The sequence below is a fragment of the Schistocerca gregaria genome, chromosome 2 (genome assembly GCF_023897955.1).
Source record: "Schistocerca gregaria isolate iqSchGreg1 chromosome 2, iqSchGreg1.2, whole genome shotgun sequence".
Lineage (NCBI taxonomy): Eukaryota > Metazoa > Arthropoda > Insecta > Orthoptera > Acrididae > Schistocerca > Schistocerca gregaria.
Window position 1 is genome coordinate 1016706311 of NC_064921.1, and position 17339 is coordinate 1016723649.

At 51.8% G+C, this 17339-nt stretch overlaps 53 non-coding genes across 53 annotated transcripts; 36 read left to right on the top strand and 17 right to left on the bottom strand.

Annotated features, from left to right (window-relative positions):
- The first annotated feature begins 210 nt into the window (after positions 1-210).
- On the top strand, positions 211-283 carry Trnav-cac (transfer RNA valine (anticodon CAC)). The gene has a single exon. It is a non-coding gene; the product is annotated as a tRNA-Val (tRNA).
- A 158-nt stretch (positions 284-441) lies between these two features.
- Trnav-aac (transfer RNA valine (anticodon AAC)) lies at positions 442-514 on the top strand. The gene has a single exon. It is a non-coding gene; the product is annotated as a tRNA-Val (tRNA).
- A 193-nt stretch (positions 515-707) lies between these two features.
- Trnap-ugg (transfer RNA proline (anticodon UGG)) lies at positions 708-779 on the bottom strand. Its single transcript has one exon. It is a non-coding gene; the product is annotated as a tRNA-Pro (tRNA).
- Positions 780-1191: 412 nt separating this feature from the next.
- On the top strand, positions 1192-1264 carry Trnav-cac (transfer RNA valine (anticodon CAC)). Its single transcript has one exon. It is a non-coding gene; the product is annotated as a tRNA-Val (tRNA).
- Positions 1265-1422: 158 nt separating this feature from the next.
- On the top strand, positions 1423-1495 carry Trnav-aac (transfer RNA valine (anticodon AAC)). The gene has a single exon. It is a non-coding gene; the product is annotated as a tRNA-Val (tRNA).
- Positions 1496-1688: 193 nt separating this feature from the next.
- On the bottom strand, positions 1689-1760 carry Trnap-ugg (transfer RNA proline (anticodon UGG)). Its single transcript has one exon. It is a non-coding gene; the product is annotated as a tRNA-Pro (tRNA).
- A 412-nt stretch (positions 1761-2172) lies between these two features.
- Positions 2173-2245, top strand: Trnav-cac (transfer RNA valine (anticodon CAC)). Its single transcript has one exon. It is a non-coding gene; the product is annotated as a tRNA-Val (tRNA).
- Positions 2246-2403: 158 nt separating this feature from the next.
- Trnav-aac (transfer RNA valine (anticodon AAC)) lies at positions 2404-2476 on the top strand. Its single transcript has one exon. It is a non-coding gene; the product is annotated as a tRNA-Val (tRNA).
- Positions 2477-2669: 193 nt separating this feature from the next.
- Trnap-ugg (transfer RNA proline (anticodon UGG)) lies at positions 2670-2741 on the bottom strand. Its single transcript has one exon. It is a non-coding gene; the product is annotated as a tRNA-Pro (tRNA).
- Positions 2742-3153: 412 nt separating this feature from the next.
- Trnav-cac (transfer RNA valine (anticodon CAC)) lies at positions 3154-3226 on the top strand. Its single transcript has one exon. It is a non-coding gene; the product is annotated as a tRNA-Val (tRNA).
- A 158-nt stretch (positions 3227-3384) lies between these two features.
- On the top strand, positions 3385-3457 carry Trnav-aac (transfer RNA valine (anticodon AAC)). The gene has a single exon. It is a non-coding gene; the product is annotated as a tRNA-Val (tRNA).
- A 193-nt stretch (positions 3458-3650) lies between these two features.
- Trnap-ugg (transfer RNA proline (anticodon UGG)) lies at positions 3651-3722 on the bottom strand. Its single transcript has one exon. It is a non-coding gene; the product is annotated as a tRNA-Pro (tRNA).
- Positions 3723-4134: 412 nt separating this feature from the next.
- Positions 4135-4207, top strand: Trnav-cac (transfer RNA valine (anticodon CAC)). Its single transcript has one exon. It is a non-coding gene; the product is annotated as a tRNA-Val (tRNA).
- Positions 4208-4365: 158 nt separating this feature from the next.
- Positions 4366-4438, top strand: Trnav-aac (transfer RNA valine (anticodon AAC)). Its single transcript has one exon. It is a non-coding gene; the product is annotated as a tRNA-Val (tRNA).
- A 193-nt stretch (positions 4439-4631) lies between these two features.
- Trnap-ugg (transfer RNA proline (anticodon UGG)) lies at positions 4632-4703 on the bottom strand. The gene has a single exon. It is a non-coding gene; the product is annotated as a tRNA-Pro (tRNA).
- A 412-nt stretch (positions 4704-5115) lies between these two features.
- Trnav-cac (transfer RNA valine (anticodon CAC)) lies at positions 5116-5188 on the top strand. The gene has a single exon. It is a non-coding gene; the product is annotated as a tRNA-Val (tRNA).
- Positions 5189-5346: 158 nt separating this feature from the next.
- On the top strand, positions 5347-5419 carry Trnav-aac (transfer RNA valine (anticodon AAC)). The gene has a single exon. It is a non-coding gene; the product is annotated as a tRNA-Val (tRNA).
- Positions 5420-5612: 193 nt separating this feature from the next.
- On the bottom strand, positions 5613-5684 carry Trnap-ugg (transfer RNA proline (anticodon UGG)). Its single transcript has one exon. It is a non-coding gene; the product is annotated as a tRNA-Pro (tRNA).
- Positions 5685-6096: 412 nt separating this feature from the next.
- On the top strand, positions 6097-6169 carry Trnav-cac (transfer RNA valine (anticodon CAC)). The gene has a single exon. It is a non-coding gene; the product is annotated as a tRNA-Val (tRNA).
- Positions 6170-6327: 158 nt separating this feature from the next.
- Positions 6328-6400, top strand: Trnav-aac (transfer RNA valine (anticodon AAC)). Its single transcript has one exon. It is a non-coding gene; the product is annotated as a tRNA-Val (tRNA).
- Positions 6401-6593: 193 nt separating this feature from the next.
- On the bottom strand, positions 6594-6665 carry Trnap-ugg (transfer RNA proline (anticodon UGG)). The gene has a single exon. It is a non-coding gene; the product is annotated as a tRNA-Pro (tRNA).
- A 412-nt stretch (positions 6666-7077) lies between these two features.
- Trnav-cac (transfer RNA valine (anticodon CAC)) lies at positions 7078-7150 on the top strand. Its single transcript has one exon. It is a non-coding gene; the product is annotated as a tRNA-Val (tRNA).
- A 158-nt stretch (positions 7151-7308) lies between these two features.
- Positions 7309-7381, top strand: Trnav-aac (transfer RNA valine (anticodon AAC)). The gene has a single exon. It is a non-coding gene; the product is annotated as a tRNA-Val (tRNA).
- Positions 7382-7574: 193 nt separating this feature from the next.
- Positions 7575-7646, bottom strand: Trnap-ugg (transfer RNA proline (anticodon UGG)). The gene has a single exon. It is a non-coding gene; the product is annotated as a tRNA-Pro (tRNA).
- A 412-nt stretch (positions 7647-8058) lies between these two features.
- On the top strand, positions 8059-8131 carry Trnav-cac (transfer RNA valine (anticodon CAC)). Its single transcript has one exon. It is a non-coding gene; the product is annotated as a tRNA-Val (tRNA).
- A 158-nt stretch (positions 8132-8289) lies between these two features.
- Positions 8290-8362, top strand: Trnav-aac (transfer RNA valine (anticodon AAC)). Its single transcript has one exon. It is a non-coding gene; the product is annotated as a tRNA-Val (tRNA).
- A 193-nt stretch (positions 8363-8555) lies between these two features.
- Trnap-ugg (transfer RNA proline (anticodon UGG)) lies at positions 8556-8627 on the bottom strand. The gene has a single exon. It is a non-coding gene; the product is annotated as a tRNA-Pro (tRNA).
- Positions 8628-9039: 412 nt separating this feature from the next.
- On the top strand, positions 9040-9112 carry Trnav-cac (transfer RNA valine (anticodon CAC)). The gene has a single exon. It is a non-coding gene; the product is annotated as a tRNA-Val (tRNA).
- A 158-nt stretch (positions 9113-9270) lies between these two features.
- Positions 9271-9343, top strand: Trnav-aac (transfer RNA valine (anticodon AAC)). The gene has a single exon. It is a non-coding gene; the product is annotated as a tRNA-Val (tRNA).
- A 193-nt stretch (positions 9344-9536) lies between these two features.
- On the bottom strand, positions 9537-9608 carry Trnap-ugg (transfer RNA proline (anticodon UGG)). Its single transcript has one exon. It is a non-coding gene; the product is annotated as a tRNA-Pro (tRNA).
- Positions 9609-10020: 412 nt separating this feature from the next.
- Positions 10021-10093, top strand: Trnav-cac (transfer RNA valine (anticodon CAC)). Its single transcript has one exon. It is a non-coding gene; the product is annotated as a tRNA-Val (tRNA).
- Positions 10094-10251: 158 nt separating this feature from the next.
- Positions 10252-10324, top strand: Trnav-aac (transfer RNA valine (anticodon AAC)). Its single transcript has one exon. It is a non-coding gene; the product is annotated as a tRNA-Val (tRNA).
- A 193-nt stretch (positions 10325-10517) lies between these two features.
- Trnap-ugg (transfer RNA proline (anticodon UGG)) lies at positions 10518-10589 on the bottom strand. Its single transcript has one exon. It is a non-coding gene; the product is annotated as a tRNA-Pro (tRNA).
- A 412-nt stretch (positions 10590-11001) lies between these two features.
- On the top strand, positions 11002-11074 carry Trnav-cac (transfer RNA valine (anticodon CAC)). Its single transcript has one exon. It is a non-coding gene; the product is annotated as a tRNA-Val (tRNA).
- Positions 11075-11232: 158 nt separating this feature from the next.
- Trnav-aac (transfer RNA valine (anticodon AAC)) lies at positions 11233-11305 on the top strand. Its single transcript has one exon. It is a non-coding gene; the product is annotated as a tRNA-Val (tRNA).
- A 193-nt stretch (positions 11306-11498) lies between these two features.
- On the bottom strand, positions 11499-11570 carry Trnap-ugg (transfer RNA proline (anticodon UGG)). The gene has a single exon. It is a non-coding gene; the product is annotated as a tRNA-Pro (tRNA).
- Positions 11571-11982: 412 nt separating this feature from the next.
- Trnav-cac (transfer RNA valine (anticodon CAC)) lies at positions 11983-12055 on the top strand. Its single transcript has one exon. It is a non-coding gene; the product is annotated as a tRNA-Val (tRNA).
- A 158-nt stretch (positions 12056-12213) lies between these two features.
- Positions 12214-12286, top strand: Trnav-aac (transfer RNA valine (anticodon AAC)). The gene has a single exon. It is a non-coding gene; the product is annotated as a tRNA-Val (tRNA).
- Positions 12287-12479: 193 nt separating this feature from the next.
- Trnap-ugg (transfer RNA proline (anticodon UGG)) lies at positions 12480-12551 on the bottom strand. The gene has a single exon. It is a non-coding gene; the product is annotated as a tRNA-Pro (tRNA).
- Positions 12552-12963: 412 nt separating this feature from the next.
- On the top strand, positions 12964-13036 carry Trnav-cac (transfer RNA valine (anticodon CAC)). Its single transcript has one exon. It is a non-coding gene; the product is annotated as a tRNA-Val (tRNA).
- Positions 13037-13194: 158 nt separating this feature from the next.
- On the top strand, positions 13195-13267 carry Trnav-aac (transfer RNA valine (anticodon AAC)). The gene has a single exon. It is a non-coding gene; the product is annotated as a tRNA-Val (tRNA).
- A 193-nt stretch (positions 13268-13460) lies between these two features.
- Trnap-ugg (transfer RNA proline (anticodon UGG)) lies at positions 13461-13532 on the bottom strand. Its single transcript has one exon. It is a non-coding gene; the product is annotated as a tRNA-Pro (tRNA).
- A 412-nt stretch (positions 13533-13944) lies between these two features.
- Positions 13945-14017, top strand: Trnav-cac (transfer RNA valine (anticodon CAC)). The gene has a single exon. It is a non-coding gene; the product is annotated as a tRNA-Val (tRNA).
- Positions 14018-14175: 158 nt separating this feature from the next.
- Positions 14176-14248, top strand: Trnav-aac (transfer RNA valine (anticodon AAC)). The gene has a single exon. It is a non-coding gene; the product is annotated as a tRNA-Val (tRNA).
- A 193-nt stretch (positions 14249-14441) lies between these two features.
- On the bottom strand, positions 14442-14513 carry Trnap-ugg (transfer RNA proline (anticodon UGG)). The gene has a single exon. It is a non-coding gene; the product is annotated as a tRNA-Pro (tRNA).
- Positions 14514-14925: 412 nt separating this feature from the next.
- On the top strand, positions 14926-14998 carry Trnav-cac (transfer RNA valine (anticodon CAC)). Its single transcript has one exon. It is a non-coding gene; the product is annotated as a tRNA-Val (tRNA).
- A 158-nt stretch (positions 14999-15156) lies between these two features.
- Positions 15157-15229, top strand: Trnav-aac (transfer RNA valine (anticodon AAC)). Its single transcript has one exon. It is a non-coding gene; the product is annotated as a tRNA-Val (tRNA).
- Positions 15230-15422: 193 nt separating this feature from the next.
- Positions 15423-15494, bottom strand: Trnap-ugg (transfer RNA proline (anticodon UGG)). The gene has a single exon. It is a non-coding gene; the product is annotated as a tRNA-Pro (tRNA).
- A 412-nt stretch (positions 15495-15906) lies between these two features.
- Positions 15907-15979, top strand: Trnav-cac (transfer RNA valine (anticodon CAC)). Its single transcript has one exon. It is a non-coding gene; the product is annotated as a tRNA-Val (tRNA).
- A 158-nt stretch (positions 15980-16137) lies between these two features.
- On the top strand, positions 16138-16210 carry Trnav-aac (transfer RNA valine (anticodon AAC)). Its single transcript has one exon. It is a non-coding gene; the product is annotated as a tRNA-Val (tRNA).
- Positions 16211-16403: 193 nt separating this feature from the next.
- On the bottom strand, positions 16404-16475 carry Trnap-ugg (transfer RNA proline (anticodon UGG)). The gene has a single exon. It is a non-coding gene; the product is annotated as a tRNA-Pro (tRNA).
- Positions 16476-16887: 412 nt separating this feature from the next.
- On the top strand, positions 16888-16960 carry Trnav-cac (transfer RNA valine (anticodon CAC)). The gene has a single exon. It is a non-coding gene; the product is annotated as a tRNA-Val (tRNA).
- A 158-nt stretch (positions 16961-17118) lies between these two features.
- Trnav-aac (transfer RNA valine (anticodon AAC)) lies at positions 17119-17191 on the top strand. Its single transcript has one exon. It is a non-coding gene; the product is annotated as a tRNA-Val (tRNA).
- Positions 17192-17339: the final 148 nt, after the last annotated feature.

Below are 17339 nucleotides of genomic sequence, written 5' to 3' on the forward strand. Positions count from 1 at the left end.
CTGCTATGATTTGCAATCACGACTGCGGGAAACGCCGCTATTTCGTTAGGGGTGCTACGGCAGACACCTTCTCGAGCACCCCGAAGACTTCTTGAGCCCTTGGCTGTGATGGTTTCCAGGCTGTCAAAAGAACTGTCGCGTGTGCATTCACGGACGGAAGAGAGGCTGAGGTAATTGCGAGTGAACGGAGATGGACTCCCCCCGTTCGCAGTTTCCGTAGTGTAGCGGTTATCACGTCTGCTTCACACGCAGAAGGTCCCCGGTTCGATCCCGGGCGGGAACAGTATTTTCCTGCCTATGTCGTATTGTACTCCAGTGAGCCACGACATGTGAGGATCTTCTGCATGTACCTTTGTTCTGCAAGTAGCGCATTTATTTAATTTCTTAGTAACGATGACAACACCAGCACGAGTTGTCTCTAATGTAAGGCGCACACAAGTAGTTTCCGTGGTGTAGCGGTTATCACGTCTGCCTAACACGCAGAAGGTCCCCGTGTCGATCCCGGGCGGAAACACTTTTTTATCATTAAAAACAAGACATACTAACATGCATCTGCTACCATCTGTACCCAAAAACCTTCGTAATCGCCTTCACACGTCAGATCAGTGTCAATTGCTCACATCAAATATGAATTTCATTTGATACTGACGCCGAGCATTTTGCGTCGACTCAGCCACTCACGTGCGACCAGTTTGCACAAAACGCTAGGGCTCATCCGGGATTTGAACCCGGGACCTCCTGCACCCAATGCAGGAATCATACCCCTAGACCAACGAGCCATCTGACGTGGCAAATGACTATTATTTCAGTGCACTGGGTCCCTCGATGTGGTCCAGGGTGCTCTGGAAAGTCTCGTGTAGGCTGGCGGGATGGGGGCGGCGCGAATTCCCGCGGTCGGCGGCCTTCCTGGGCTATTGGTACCTTCATGTAGAGCTGCCGCTGGGCTCGCACTCCCTGCTGCTAAGAAAGTGATTGCTTTTGCTGCTATGATTTGCAATCACGACTGCGGGAAACGCCGCTATTTCGTTAGGGGTGCTACGGCAGACACCTTCTCGAGCACCCCGAAGACTTCTTGAGCCCTTGGCTGTGATGGTTTCCAGGCTGTCAAAAGAACTGTCGCGTGTGCATTCACGGACGGGAGAGAGGCTGAGGTAATTGCGAGTGAACGGAGATGGACTCCTCCCGTTCGCAGTTTCCGTAGTGTAGCGGTTATCACGTCTGCTTCACACGCAGAACGTCCCCGGTTCGATCCCGGGCGGGAACAGTATTTTCCTGCCTATGTCGTATTGTACTCCAGTGAGCCACGACATGTGAGGATCTTCTGCATGTACCTTTGTTCTGCAAGTAGCGCATTTATTTAATTTCTTAGTAACGATGACAACACCAGCACGAGTTGTCTCTAATGTAAGGCGCACACAAGTAGTTTCCGTGGTGTAGCGGTTATCACGTCTGCCTAACACGCAGAAGGTCCCCGTGTCGATCCCGGGCGGAAACACTTTTTTATCATTAAAAACAAGACATACTAACATGCATCTGCTACCATCTGTACCCAAAAACCTTCGTAATCGCCTTCACACGTCAGATCAGTGTCAATTGCTCACATCAAATATGAATTTCATTTGATACTGACGCCGAGCATTTTGCGTCGACTCAGCCACTCACGTGCGACCAGTTTGCACAAAACGCTAGGGCTCATCCGGGATTTGAACCCGGGACCTCCTGCACCCAAAGCAGGAATCATACCCCTAGACCAACGAGCCATCTGACGTGGCAGATGACTATTATTTCAGTGCACTGGGTCCCTCGATGTGGTCCAGGGTGCTCTGGAAAGTCTCGTGTAGGCTGGCGGGATGGGGGCGGCGCGAATTCCCGCGGTCGGCGGCCTTCCTGGGCTATTGGTACCTTCATGTAGAGCTGCCGCTGGGCTCGCACTCCCTGCTGCTAAGAAAGTGATTGCTTTTGCTGCTATGATTTGCAATCACGACTGCGGGAAACGCCGCTATTTCGTTAGGGGTGCTACGGCAGACACCTTCTCGAGCACCCCGAAGACTTCTTGAGCCCTTGGCTGTGATGGTTTCCAGGCTGTCAAAAGAACTGTCGCGTGTGCATTCACGGACGGAAGAGAGGCTGAGGTAATTGCGAGTGAACGGAGATGGACTCCCCCCGTTCGCAGTTTCCGTAGTGTAGCGGTTATCACGTCTGCTTCACACGCAGAAGGTCCCCGGTTCGATCCCGGGCGGGAACAGTATTTTCCTGCCTATGTCGTATTGTACTCCAGTGAGCCACGACATGTGAGGATCTTCTGCATGTACCTTTGTTCTGCAAGTAGCGCATTTATTTAATTTCTTAGTAACGATGACAACACCAGCACGAGTTGTCTCTAATGTAAGGCGCACACAAGTAGTTTCCGTGGTGTAGCGGTTATCACGTCTGCCTAACACGCAGAAGGTCCCCGTGTCGATCCCGGGCGGAAACACTTTTTTATCATTAAAAACAAGACATACTAACATGCATCTGCTACCATCTGTACCCAAAAACCTTCGTAATCGCCTTCACACGTCAGATCAGTGTCAATTGCTCACATCAAATATGAATTTCATTTGATACTGACGCCGAGCATTTTGCGTCGACTCAGCCACTCACGTGCGACCAGTTTGCACAAAACGCTAGGGCTCATCCGGGATTTGAACCCGGGACCTCCTGCACCCAATGCAGGAATCATACCCCTAGACCAACGAGCCATCTGACGTGGCAGATGACTATTATTTCAGTGCACTGGGTCCCTCGATGTGGTCCAGGGTGCTCTGGAAAGTCTCGTGTAGGCTGGCGGGATGGGGGCGGCGCGAATTCCCGCGGTCGGCGGCCTTCCTGGGCTATTGGTACCTTCATGTAGAGCTGCCGCTGGGCTCGCACTCCCTGCTGCTAAGAAAGTGATTGCTTTTGCTGCTATGATTTGCAATCACGACTGCGGGAAACGCCGCTATTTCGTTAGGGGTGCTACGGCAGACACCTTCTCGAGCACCCCGAAGACTTCTTGAGCCCTTGGCTGTGATGGTTTCCAGGCTGTCAAAAGAACTGTCGCGTGTGCATTCACGGACGGAAGAGAGGCTGAGGTAATTGCGAGTGAACGGAGATGGACTCCCCCCGTTCGCAGTTTCCGTAGTGTAGCGGTTATCACGTCTGCTTCACACGCAGAAGGTCCCCGGTTCGATCCCGGGCGGGAACAGTATTTTCCTGCCTATGTCGTATTGTACTCCAGTGAGCCACGACATGTGAGGATCTTCTGCATGTACCTTTGTTCTGCAAGTAGCGCATTTATTTAATTTCTTAGTAACGATGACAACACCAGCACGAGTTGTCTCTAATGTAAGGCGCACACAAGTAGTTTCCGTGGTGTAGCGGTTATCACGTCTGCCTAACACGCAGAAGGTCCCCGTGTCGATCCCGGGCGGAAACACTTTTTTATCATTAAAAACAAGACATACTAACATGCATCTGCTACCATCTGTACCCAAAAACCTTCGTAATCGCCTTCACACGTCAGATCAGTGTCAATTGCTCACATCAAATATGAATTTCATTTGATACTGACGCCGAGCATTTTGCGTCGACTCAGCCACTCACGTGCGACCAGTTTGCACAAAACGCTAGGGCTCATCCGGGATTTGAACCCGGGACCTCCTGCACCCAAAGCAGGAATCATACCCCTAGACCAACGAGCCATCTGACGTGGCAAATGACTATTATTTCAGTGCACTGGGTCCCTCGATGTGGTCCAGGGTGCTCTGGAAAGTCTCGTGTAGGCTGGCGGGATGGGGGCGGCGCGAATTCCCGCGGTCGGCGGCCTTCCTGGGCTATTGGTACCTTCATGTAGAGCTGCCGCTGGGCTCGCACTCCCTGCTGCTAAGAAAGTGATTGCTTTTGCTGCTATGATTTGCAATCACGACTGCGGGAAACGCCGCTATTTCGTTAGGGGTGCTACGGCAGACACCTTCTCGAGCACCCCGAAGACTTCTTGAGCCCTTGGCTGTGATGGTTTCCAGGCTGTCAAAAGAACTGTCGCGTGTGCATTCACGGACGGGAGAGAGGCTGAGGTAATTGCGAGTGAACGGAGATGGACTCCTCCCGTTCGCAGTTTCCGTAGTGTAGCGGTTATCACGTCTGCTTCACACGCAGAAGGTCCCCGGTTCGATCCCGGGCGGGAACAGTATTTTCCTGCCTATGTCGTATTGTACTCCAGTGAGCCACGACATGTGAGGATCTTCTGCATGTACCTTTGTTCTGCAAGTAGCGCATTTATTTAATTTCTTAGTAACGATGACAACACCAGCACGAGTTGTCTCTAATGTAAGGCGCACACAAGTAGTTTCCGTGGTGTAGCGGTTATCACGTCTGCCTAACACGCAGAAGGTCCCCGTGTCGATCCCGGGCGGAAACACTTTTTTATCATTAAAAACAAGACATACTAACATGCATCTGCTACCATCTGTACCCAAAAACCTTCGTAATCGCCTTCACACGTCAGATCAGTGTCAATTGCTCACATCAAATATGAATTTCATTTGATACTGACGCCGAGCATTTTGCGTCGACTCAGCCACTCACGTGCGACCAGTTTGCACAAAACGCTAGGGCTCGTCCGGGATTTGAACCCGGGACCTCCTGCACCCAAAGCAGGAATCATACCCCTAGACCAACGAGCCATCTGACGTGGCAAATGACTATTATTTCAGTGCACTGGGTCCCTCGATGTGGTCCAGGGTGCTCTGGAAAGTCTCGTGTAGGCTGGCGGGATGGGGGCGGCGCGAATTCCCGCGGTCGGCGGCCTTCCTGGGCTATTGGTACCTTCATGTAGAGCTGCCGCTGGGCTCGCACTCCCTGCTGCTAAGAAAGTGATTGCTTTTGCTGCTATGATTTGCAATCACGACTGCGGGAAACGCCGCTATTTCGTTAGGGGTGCTACGGCAGACACCTTCTCGAGCACCCCGAAGACTTCTTGAGCCCTTGGCTGTTATGGTTTCCAGGCTGTCAAAAGAACTGTCGCGTGTGCATTCACGGACGGGAGAGAGGCTGAGGTAATTGCGAGTGAACGGAGATGGACTCCTCCCGTTCGCAGTTTCCGTAGTGTAGCGGTTATCACGTCTGCTTCACACGCAGAAGGTCCCCGGTTCGATCCCGGGCGGCAACAGTATTTTCCTGCCTATGTCGTATTGTACTCCAGTGAGCCACGACATGTGAGGATCTTCTGCATGTACCTTTGTTCTGCAAGTAGCGCATTTATTTAATTTCTTAGTAACGATGACAACACCAGCACGAGTTGTCTCTAATGTAAGGCGCACACAAGTAGTTTCCGTGGTGTAGCGGTTATCACGTCTGCCTAACACGCAGAAGGTCCCCGTGTCGATCCCGGGCGGAAACACTTTTTTATCATTAAAAACAAGACATACTAACATGCATCTGCTACCATCTGTACCCAAAAACCTTCGTAATCGCCTTCACACGTCAGATCAGTGTCAATTGCTCACATCAAATATGAATTTCATTTGATACTGACGCCGAGCATTTTGCGTCGACTCAGCCACTCACGTGCGACCAGTTTGCACAAAACGCTAGGGCTCATCCGGGATTTGAACCCGGGACCTCCTGCACCCAAAGCAGGAATCATACCCCTAGACCAACGAGCCATCTGACGTGGCAAATGACTATTATTTCAGTGCACTGGGTCCCTCGATGTGGTCCAGGGTGCTCTGGAAAGTCTCGTGTAGGCTGGCGGGATGGGGGCGGCGCGAATTCCCGCGGTCGGCGGCCTTCCTGGGCTATTGGTACCTTCATGTAGAGCTGCCGCTGGGCTCGCACTCCCTGCTGCTAAGAAAGTGATTGCTTTTGCTGCTATGATTTGCAATCACGACTGCGGGAAACGCCGCTATTTCGTTAGGGGTGCTACGGCAGACACCTTCTCGAGCACCCCGAAGACTTCTTGAGCCCTTGGCTGTTATGGTTTCCAGGCTGTCAAAAGAACTGTCGCGTGTGCATTCACGGACGGGAGAGAGGCTGAGGTAATTGCGAGTGAACGGAGATGGACTCCTCCCGTTCGCAGTTTCCGTAGTGTAGCGGTTATCACGTCTGCTTCACACGCAGAAGGTCCCCGGTTCGATCCCGGGCGGGAACAGTATTTTCCTGCCTATGTCGTATTGTACTCCAGTGAGCCACGACATGTGAGGATCTTCTGCATGTACCTTTGTTCTGCAAGTAGCGCATTTATTTAATTTCTTAGTAACGATGACAACACCAGCACGAGTTGTCTCTAATGTAAGGCGCACACAAGTAGTTTCCGTGGTGTAGCGGTTATCACGTCTGCCTAACACGCAGAAGGTCCCCGTGTCGATCCCGGGCGGAAACACTTTTTTATCATTAAAAACAAGACATACTAACATGCATCTGCTACCATCTGTACCCAAAAACCTTCGTAATCGCCTTCACACGTCAGATCAGTGTCAATTGCTCACATCAAATATGAATTTCATTTGATACTGACGCCGAGCATTTTGCGTCGACTCAGCCACTCACGTGCGACCAGTTTGCACAAAACGCTAGGGCTCATCCGGGATTTGAACCCGGGACCTCCTGCACCCAATGCAGGAATCATACCCCTAGACCAACGAGCCATCTGACGTGGCAAATGACTATTATTTCAGTGCACTGGGTCCCTCGATGTGGTCCAGGGTGCTCTGGAAAGTCTCGTGTAGGCTGGCGGGATGGGGGCGGCGCGAATTCCCGCGGTCGGCGGCCTTCCTGGGCTATTGGTACCTTCATGTAGAGCTGCCGCTGGGCTCGCACTCCCTGCTGCTAAGAAAGTGATTGCTTTTGCTGCTATGATTTGCAATCACGACTGCGGGAAACGCCGCTATTTCGTTAGGGGTGCTACGGCAGACACCTTCTCGAGCACCCCGAAGACTTCTTGAGCCCTTGGCTGTGATGGTTTCCAGGCTGTCAAAAGAACTGTCGCGTGTGCATTCACGGACGGGAGAGAGGCTGAAGTAATTGCGAGTGAACGGAGATGGACTCCTCCCGTTCGCAGTTTCCGTAGTGTAGCGGTTATCACGTCTGCTTCACACGCAGAAGGTCCCCGGTTCGATCCCGGGCGGCAACAGTATTTTCCTGCCTATGTCGTATTGTACTCCAGTGAGCCACGACATGTGAGGATCTTCTGCATGTACCTTTGTTCTGCAAGTAGCGCATTTATTTAATTTCTTAGTAACGATGACAACACCAGCACGAGTTGTCTCTAATGTAAGGCGCACACAAGTAGTTTCCGTGGTGTAGCGGTTATCACGTCTGCCTAACACGCAGAAGGTCCCCGTGTCGATCCCGGGCGGAAACACTTTTTTATCATTAAAAACAAGACATACTAACATGCATCTGCTACCATCTGTACCCAAAAACCTTCGTAATCGCCTTCACACGTCAGATCAGTGTCAATTGCTCACATCAAATATGAATTTCATTTGATACTGACGCCGAGCATTTTGCGTCGACTCAGCCACTCACGTGCGACCAGTTTGCACAAAACGCTAGGGCTCGTCCGGGATTTGAACCCGGGACCTCCTGCACCCAAAGCAGGAATCATACCCCTAGACCAACGAGCCATCTGACGTGGCAAATGACTATTATTTCAGTGCACTGGGTCCCTCGATGTGGTCCAGGGTGCTCTGGAAAGTCTCGTGTAGGCTGGCGGGATGGGGGCGGCGCGAATTCCCGCGGTCGGCGGCCTTCCTGGGCTATTGGTACCTTCATGTAGAGCTGCCGCTGGGCTCGCACTCCCTGCTGCTAAGAAAGTGATTGCTTTTGCTGCTATGATTTGCAATCACGACTGCGGGAAACGCCGCTATTTCGTTAGGGGTGCTACGGCAGACACCTTCTCGAGCACCCCGAAGACTTCTTGAGCCCTTGGCTGTTATGGTTTCCAGGCTGTCAAAAGAACTGTCGCGTGTGCATTCACGGACGGGAGAGAGGCTGAGGTAATTGCGAGTGAACGGAGATGGACTCCTCCCGTTCGCAGTTTCCGTAGTGTAGCGGTTATCACGTCTGCTTCACACGCAGAAGGTCCCCGGTTCGATCCCGGGCGGCAACAGTATTTTCCTGCCTATGTCGTATTGTACTCCAGTGAGCCACGACATGTGAGGATCTTCTGCATGTACCTTTGTTCTGCAAGTAGCGCATTTATTTAATTTCTTAGTAACGATGACAACACCAGCACGAGTTGTCTCTAATGTAAGGCGCACACAAGTAGTTTCCGTGGTGTAGCGGTTATCACGTCTGCCTAACACGCAGAAGGTCCCCGTGTCGATCCCGGGCGGAAACACTTTTTTATCATTAAAAACAAGACATACTAACATGCATCTGCTACCATCTGTACCCAAAAACCTTCGTAATCGCCTTCACACGTCAGATCAGTGTCAATTGCTCACATCAAATATGAATTTCATTTGATACTGACGCCGAGCATTTTGCGTCGACTCAGCCACTCACGTGCGACCAGTTTGCACAAAACGCTAGGGCTCATCCGGGATTTGAACCCGGGACCTCCTGCACCCAAAGCAGGAATCATACCCCTAGACCAACGAGCCATCTGACGTGGCAAATGACTATTATTTCAGTGCACTGGGTCCCTCGATGTGGTCCAGGGTGCTCTGGAAAGTCTCGTGTAGGCTGGCGGGATGGGGGCGGCGCGAATTCCCGCGGTCGGCGGCCTTCCTGGGCTATTGGTACCTTCATGTAGAGCTGCCGCTGGGCTCGCACTCCCTGCTGCTAAGAAAGTGATTGCTTTTGCTGCTATGATTTGCAATCACGACTGCGGGAAACGCCGCTATTTCGTTAGGGGTGCTACGGCAGACACCTTCTCGAGCACCCCGAAGACTTCTTGAGCCCTTGGCTGTGATGGTTTCCAGGCTGTCAAAAGAACTGTCGCGTGTGCATTCACGGACGGGAGAGAGGCTGAGGTAATTGCGAGTGAACGGAGATGGACTCCTCCCGTTCGCAGTTTCCGTAGTGTAGCGGTTATCACGTCTGCTTCACACGCAGAAGGTCCCCGGTTCGATCCCGGGCGGCAACAGTATTTTCCTGCCTATGTCGTATTGTACTCCAGTGAGCCACGACATGTGAGGATCTTCTGCATGTACCTTTGTTCTGCAAGTAGCGCATTTATTTAATTTCTTAGTAACGATGACAACACCAGCACGAGTTGTCTCTAATGTAAGGCGCACACAAGTAGTTTCCGTGGTGTAGCGGTTATCACGTCTGCCTAACACGCAGAAGGTCCCCGTGTCGATCCCGGGCGGAAACACTTTTTTATCATTAAAAACAAGACATACTAACATGCATCTGCTACCATCTGTACCCAAAAACCTTCGTAATCGCCTTCACACGTCAGATCAGTGTCAATTGCTCACATCAAATATGAATTTCATTTGATACTGACGCCGAGCATTTTGCGTCGACTCAGCCACTCACGTGCGACCAGTTTGCACAAAACGCTAGGGCTCATCCGGGATTTGAACCCGGGACCTCCTGCACCCAAAGCAGGAATCATACCCCTAGACCAACGAGCCATCTGACGTGGCAAATGACTATTATTTCAGTGCACTGGGTCCCTCGATGTGGTCCAGGGTGCTCTGGAAAGTCTCGTGTAGGCTGGCGGGATGGGGGCGGCGCGAATTCCCGCGGTCGGCGGCCTTCCTGGGCTATTGGTACCTTCATGTAGAGCTGCCGCTGGGCTCGCACTCCCTGCTGCTAAGAAAGTGATTGCTTTTGCTGCTATGATTTGCAATCACGACTGCGGGAAACGCCGCTATTTCGTTAGGGGTGCTACGGCAGACACCTTCTCGAGCACCCCGAAGACTTCTTGAGCCCTTGGCTGTTATGGTTTCCAGGCTGTCAAAAGAACTGTCGCGTGTGCATTCACGGACGGGAGAGAGGCTGAGGTAATTGCGAGTGAACGGAGATGGACTCCTCCCGTTCGCAGTTTCCGTAGTGTAGCGGTTATCACGTCTGCTTCACACGCAGAAGGTCCCCGGTTCGATCCCGGGCGGGAACAGTATTTTCCTGCCTATGTCGTATTGTACTCCAGTGAGCCACGACATGTGAGGATCTTCTGCATGTACCTTTGTTCTGCAAGTAGCGCATTTATTTAATTTCTTAGTAACGATGACAACACCAGCACGAGTTGTCTCTAATGTAAGGCGCACACAAGTAGTTTCCGTGGTGTAGCGGTTATCACGTCTGCCTAACACGCAGAAGGTCCCCGTGTCGATCCCGGGCGGAAACACTTTTTTATCATTAAAAACAAGACATACTAACATGCATCTGCTACCATCTGTACCCAAAAACCTTCGTAATCGCCTTCACACGTCAGATCAGTGTCAATTGCTCACATCAAATATGAATTTCATTTGATACTGACGCCGAGCATTTTGCGTCGACTCAGCCACTCACGTGCGACCAGTTTGCACAAAACGCTAGGGCTCATCCGGGATTTGAACCCGGGACCTCCTGCACCCAAAGCAGGAATCATACCCCTAGACCAACGAGCCATCTGACGTGGCAAATGACTATTATTTCAGTGCACTGGGTCCCTCGATGTGGTCCAGGGTGCTCTGGAAAGTCTCGTGTAGGCTGGCGGGATGGGGGCGGCGCGAATTCCCGCGGTCGGCGGCCTTCCTGGGCTATTGGTACCTTCATGTAGAGCTGCCGCTGGGCTCGCACTCCCTGCTGCTAAGAAAGTGATTGCTTTTGCTGCTATGATTTGCAATCACGACTGCGGGAAACGCCGCTATTTCGTTAGGGGTGCTACGGCAGACACCTTCTCGAGCACCCCGAAGACTTCTTGAGCCCTTGGCTGTGATGGTTTCCAGGCTGTCAAAAGAACTGTCGCGTGTGCATTCACGGACGGGAGAGAGGCTGAGGTAATTGCGAGTGAACGGAGATGGACTCCTCCCGTTCGCAGTTTCCGTAGTGTAGCGGTTATCACGTCTGCTTCACACGCAGAAGGTCCCCGGTTCGATCCCGGGCGGGAACAGTATTTTCCTGCCTATGTCGTATTGTACTCCAGTGAGCCACGACATGTGAGGATCTTCTGCATGTACCTTTGTTCTGCAAGTAGCGCATTTATTTAATTTCTTAGTAACGATGACAACACCAGCACGAGTTGTCTCTAATGTAAGGCGCACACAAGTAGTTTCCGTGGTGTAGCGGTTATCACGTCTGCCTAACACGCAGAAGGTCCCCGTGTCGATCCCGGGCGGAAACACTTTTTTATCATTAAAAACAAGACATACTAACATGCATCTGCTACCATCTGTACCCAAAAACCTTCGTAATCGCCTTCACACGTCAGATCAGTGTCAATTGCTCACATCAAATATGAATTTCATTTGATACTGACGCCGAGCATTTTGCGTCGACTCAGCCACTCACGTGCGACCAGTTTGCACAAAACGCTAGGGCTCATCCGGGATTTGAACCCGGGACCTCCTGCACCCAAAGCAGGAATCATACCCCTAGACCAACGAGCCATCTGACGTGGCAAATGACTATTATTTCAGTGCACTGGGTCCCTCGATGTGGTCCAGGGTGCTCTGGAAAGTCTCGTGTAGGCTGGCGGGATGGGGGCGGCGCGAATTCCCGCGGTCGGCGGCCTTCCTGGGCTATTGGTACCTTCATGTAGAGCTGCCGCTGGGCTCGCACTCCCTGCTGCTAAGAAAGTGATTGCTTTTGCTGCTATGATTTGCAATCACGACTGCGGGAAACGCCGCTATTTCGTTAGGGGTGCTACGGCAGACACCTTCTCGAGCACCCCGAAGACTTCTTGAGCCCTTGGCTGTGATGGTTTCCAGGCTGTCAAAAGAACTGTCGCGTGTGCATTCACGGACGGGAGAGAGGCTGAGGTAATTGCGAGTGAACGGAGATGGACTCCTCCCGTTCGCAGTTTCCGTAGTGTAGCGGTTATCACGTCTGCTTCACACGCAGAAGGTCCCCGGTTCGATCCCGGGCGGGAACAGTATTTTCCTGCCTATGTCGTATTGTACTCCAGTGAGCCACGACATGTGAGGATCTTCTGCATGTACCTTTGTTCTGCAAGTAGCGCATTTATTTAATTTCTTAGTAACGATGACAACACCAGCACGAGTTGTCTCTAATGTAAGGCGCACACAAGTAGTTTCCGTGGTGTAGCGGTTATCACGTCTGCCTAACACGCAGAAGGTCCCCGTGTCGATCCCGGGCGGAAACACTTTTTTATCATTAAAAACAAGACATACTAACATGCATCTGCTACCATCTGTACCCAAAAACCTTCGTAATCGCCTTCACACGTCAGATCAGTGTCAATTGCTCACATCAAATATGAATTTCATTTGATACTGACGCCCAGCATTTTGCGTCGACTCAGCCACTCACGTGCGACCAGTTTGCACAAAACGCTAGGGCTCATCCGGGATTTGAACCCGGGACCTCCTGCACCCAAAGCAGGAATCATACCCCTAGACCAACGAGCCATCTGACGTGGCAAATGACTATTATTTCAGTGCACTGGGTCCCTCGATGTGGTCCAGGGTGCTCTGGAAAGTCTCGTGTAGGCTGGCGGGATGGGGGCGGCGCGAATTCCCGCGGTCGGCGGCCTTCCTGGGCTATTGGTACCTTCATGTAGAGCTGCCGCTGGGCTCGCACTCCCTGCTGCTAAGAAAGTGATTGCTTTTGCTGCTATGATTTGCAATCACGACTGCGGGAAACGCCGCTATTTCGTTAGGGGTGCTACGGCAGACACCTTCTCGAGCACCCCGAAGACTTCTTGAGCCCTTGGCTGTGATGGTTTCCAGGCTGTCAAAAGAACTGTCGCGTGTGCATTCACGGACGGGAGAGAGGCTGAGGTAATTGCGAGTGAACGGAGATGGACTCCTCCCGTTCGCAGTTTCCGTAGTGTAGCGGTTATCACGTCTGCTTCACACGCAGAAGGTCCCCGGTTCGATCCCGGGCGGGAACAGTATTTTCCTGCCTATGTCGTATTGTACTCCAGTGAGCCACGACATGTGAGGATCTTCTGCATGTACCTTTGTTCTGCAAGTAGCGCATTTATTTAATTTCTTAGTAACGATGACAACACCAGCACGAGTTGTCTCTAATGTAAGGCGCACACAAGTAGTTTCCGTGGTGTAGCGGTTATCACGTCTGCCTAACACGCAGAAGGTCCCCGTGTCGATCCCGGGCGGAAACACTTTTTTATCATTAAAAACAAGACATACTAACATGCATCTGCTACCATCTGTACCCAAAAACCTTCGTAATCGCCTTCACACGTCAGATCAGTGTCAATTGCTCACATCAAATATGAATTTCATTTGATACTGACGCCGAGCATTTTGCGTCGACTCAGCCACTCACGTGCGACCAGTTTGCACAAAACGCTAGGGCTCATCCGGGATTTGAACCCGGGACCTCCTGCACCCAAAGCAGGAATCATACCCCTAGACCAACGAGCCATCTGACGTGGCAAATGACTATTATTTCAGTGCACTGGGTCCCTCGATGTGGTCCAGGGTGCTCTGGAAAGTCTCGTGTAGGCTGGCGGGATGGGGGCGGCGCGAATTCCCGCGGTCGGCGGCCTTCCTGGGCTATTGGTACCTTCATGTAGAGCTGCCGCTGGGCTCGCACTCCCTGCTGCTAAGAAAGTGATTGCTTTTGCTGCTATGATTTGCAATCACGACTGCGGGAAACGCCGCTATTTCGTTAGGGGTGCTACGGCAGACACCTTCTCGAGCACCCCGAAGACTTCTTGAGCCCTTGGCTGTGATGGTTTCCAGGCTGTCAAAAGAACTGTCGCGTGTGCATTCACGGACGGGAGAGAGGCTGAGGTAATTGCGAGTGAACGGAGATGGACTCCTCCCGTTCGCAGTTTCCGTAGTGTAGCGGTTATCACGTCTGCTTCACACGCAGAACGTCCCCGGTTCGATCCCGGGCGGGAACAGTATTTTCCTGCCTATGTCGTATTGTACTCCAGTGAGCCACGACATGTGAGGATCTTCTGCATGTACCTTTGTTCTGCAAGTAGCGCATTTATTTAATTTCTTAGTAACGATGACAACACCAGCACGAGTTGTCTCTAATGTAAGGCGCACACAAGTAGTTTCCGTGGTGTAGCGGTTATCACGTCTGCCTAACACGCAGAAGGTCCCCGTGTCGATCCCGGGCGGAAACACTTTTTTATCATTAAAAACAAGACATACTAACATGCATCTGCTACCATCTGTACCCAAAAACCTTCGTAATCGCCTTCACACGTCAGATCAGTGTCAATTGCTCACATCAAATATGAATTTCATTTGATACTGACGCCGAGCATTTTGCGTCGACTCAGCCACTCACGTGCGACCAGTTTGCACAAAACGCTAGGGCTCATCCGGGATTTGAACCCGGGACCTCCTGCACCCAAAGCAGGAATCATACCCCTAGACCAACGAGCCATCTGACGTGGCAAATGACTATTATTTCAGTGCACTGGGTCCCTCGATGTGGTCCAGGGTGCTCTGGAAAGTCTCGTGTAGGCTGGCGGGATGGGGGCGGCGCGAATTCCCGCGGTCGGCGGCCTTCCTGGGCTATTGGTACCTTCATGTAGAGCTGCCGCTGGGCTCGCACTCCCTGCTGCTAAGAAAGTGATTGCTTTTGCTGCTATGATTTGCAATCACGACTGCGGGAAACGCCGCTATTTCGTTAGGGGTGCTACGGCAGACACCTTCTCGAGCACCCCGAAGACTTCTTGAGCCCTTGGCTGTGATGGTTTCCAGGCTGTCAAAAGAACTGTCGCGTGTGCATTCACGGACGGGAGAGAGGCTGAGGTAATTGCGAGTGAACGGAGATGGACTCCTCCCGTTCGCAGTTTCCGTAGTGTAGCGGTTATCACGTCTGCTTCACACGTAGAAGGTCCCCGGTTCGATCCCGGGCGGGAACAGTATTTTCCTGCCTATGTCGTATTGTACTCCAGTGAGCCACGACATGTGAGGATCTTCTGCATGTACCTTTGTTCTGCAAGTAGCGCATTTATTTAATTTCTTAGTAACGATGACAACACCAGCACGAGTTGTCTCTAATGTAAGGCGCACACAAGTAGTTTCCGTGGTGTAGCGGTTATCACGTCTGCCTAACACGCAGAAGGTCCCCGTGTCGATCCCGGGCGGAAACACTTTTTTATCATTAAAAACAAGACATACTAACATGCATCTGCTACCATCTGTACCCAAAAACCTTCGTAATCGCCTTCACACGTCAGATCAGTGTCAATTGCTCACATCAAATATGAATTTCATTTGATACTGACGCCGAGCATTTTGCGTCGACTCAGCCACTCACGTGCGACCAGTTTGCACAAAACGCTAGGGCTCATCCGGGATTTGAACCCGGGACCTCCTGCACCCAAAGCAGGAATCATACCCCTAGACCAACGAGCCATCTGACGTGGCAAATGACTATTATTTCAGTGCACTGGGTCCCTCGATGTGGTCCAGGGTGCTCTGGAAAGTCTCGTGTAGGCTGGCGGGATGGGGGCGGCGCGAATTCCCGCGGTCGGCGGCCTTCCTGGGCTATTGGTACCTTCATGTAGAGCTGCCGCTGGGCTCGCACTCCCTGCTGCTAAGAAAGTGATTGCTTTTGCTGCTATGATTTGCAATCACGACTGCGGGAAACGCCGCTATTTCGTTAGGGGTGCTACGGCAGACACCTTCTCGAGCACCCCGAAGACTTCTTGAGCCCTTGGCTGTGATGGTTTCCAGGCTGTCAAAAGAACTGTCGCGTGTGCATTCACGGACGGGAGAGAGGCTGAGGTAATTGCGAGTGAACGGAGATGGACTCCTCCCGTTCGCAGTTTCCGTAGTGTAGCGGTTATCACGTCTGCTTCACACGTAGAAGGTCCCCGGTTCGATCCCGGGCGGGAACAGTATTTTCCTGCCTATGTCGTATTGTACTCCAGTGAGCCACGACATGTGAGGATCTTCTGCATGTACCTTTGTTCTGCAAGTAGCGCATTTATTTAATTTCTTAGTAACGATGACAACACCAGCACGAGTTGTCTCTAATGTAAGGCGCACACAAGTAGTTTCCGTGGTGTAGCGGTTATCACGTCTGCCTAACACGCAGAAGGTCCCCGTGTCGATCCCGGGCGGAAACACTTTTTTATCATTAAAAACAAGACATACTAACATGCATCTGCTACCATCTGTACCCAAAAACCTTCGTAATCGCCTTCACACGTCAGATCAGTGTCAATTGCTCACATCAAATATGAATTTCATTTGATACTGACGCCGAGCATTTTGCGTCGACTCAGCCACTCACGTGCGACCAGTTTGCACAAAACGCTAGGGCTCATCCGGGATTTGAACCCGGGACCTCCTGCACCCAAAGCAGGAATCATACCCCTAGACCAACGAGCCATCTGACGTGGCAAATGACTATTATTTCAGTGCACTGGGTCCCTCGATGTGGTCCAGGGTGCTCTGGAAAGTCTCGTGTAGGCTGGCGGGATGGGGGCGGCGCGAATTCCCGCGGTCGGCGGCCTTCCTGGGCTATTGGTACCTTCATGTAGAGCTGCCGCTGGGCTCGCACTCCCTGCTGCTAAGAAAGTGATTGCTTTTGCTGCTATGATTTGCAATCACGACTGCGGGAAACGCCGCTATTTCGTTAGGGGTGCTACGGCAGACACCTTCTCGAGCACCCCGAAGACTTCTTGAGCCCTTGGCTGTGATGGTTTCCAGGCTGTCAAAAGAACTGTCGCGTGTGCATTCACGGACGGGAGAGAGGCTGAGGTAATTGCGAGTGAACGGAGATGGACTCCTCCCGTTCGCAGTTTCCGTAGTGTAGCGGTTATCACGTCTGCTTCACACGTAGAAGGTCCCCGGTTCGATCCCGGGCGGGAACAGTATTTTCCTGCCTATGTCGTATTGTACTCCAGTGAGCCACGACATGTGAGGATCTTCTGCATGTACCTTTGTTCTGCAAGTAGCGCATTTATTTAATTTCTTAGTAACGATGACAACACCAGCACGAGTTGTCTCTAATGTAAGGCGCACACAAGTAGTTTCCGTGGTGTAGCGGTTATCACGTCTGCCTAACACGCAGAAGGTCCCCGTGTCGATCCCGGGCGGAAACACTTTTTTATCATTAAAAACAAGACATACTAACATGCATCTGCTACCATCTGTACCCAAAAACCTTCGTAATCGCCTTCACACGTCAGATCAGTGTCAATTGCTCACATCAAATATGAATTTCATTTGATACTGACGCCGAGCATTTTG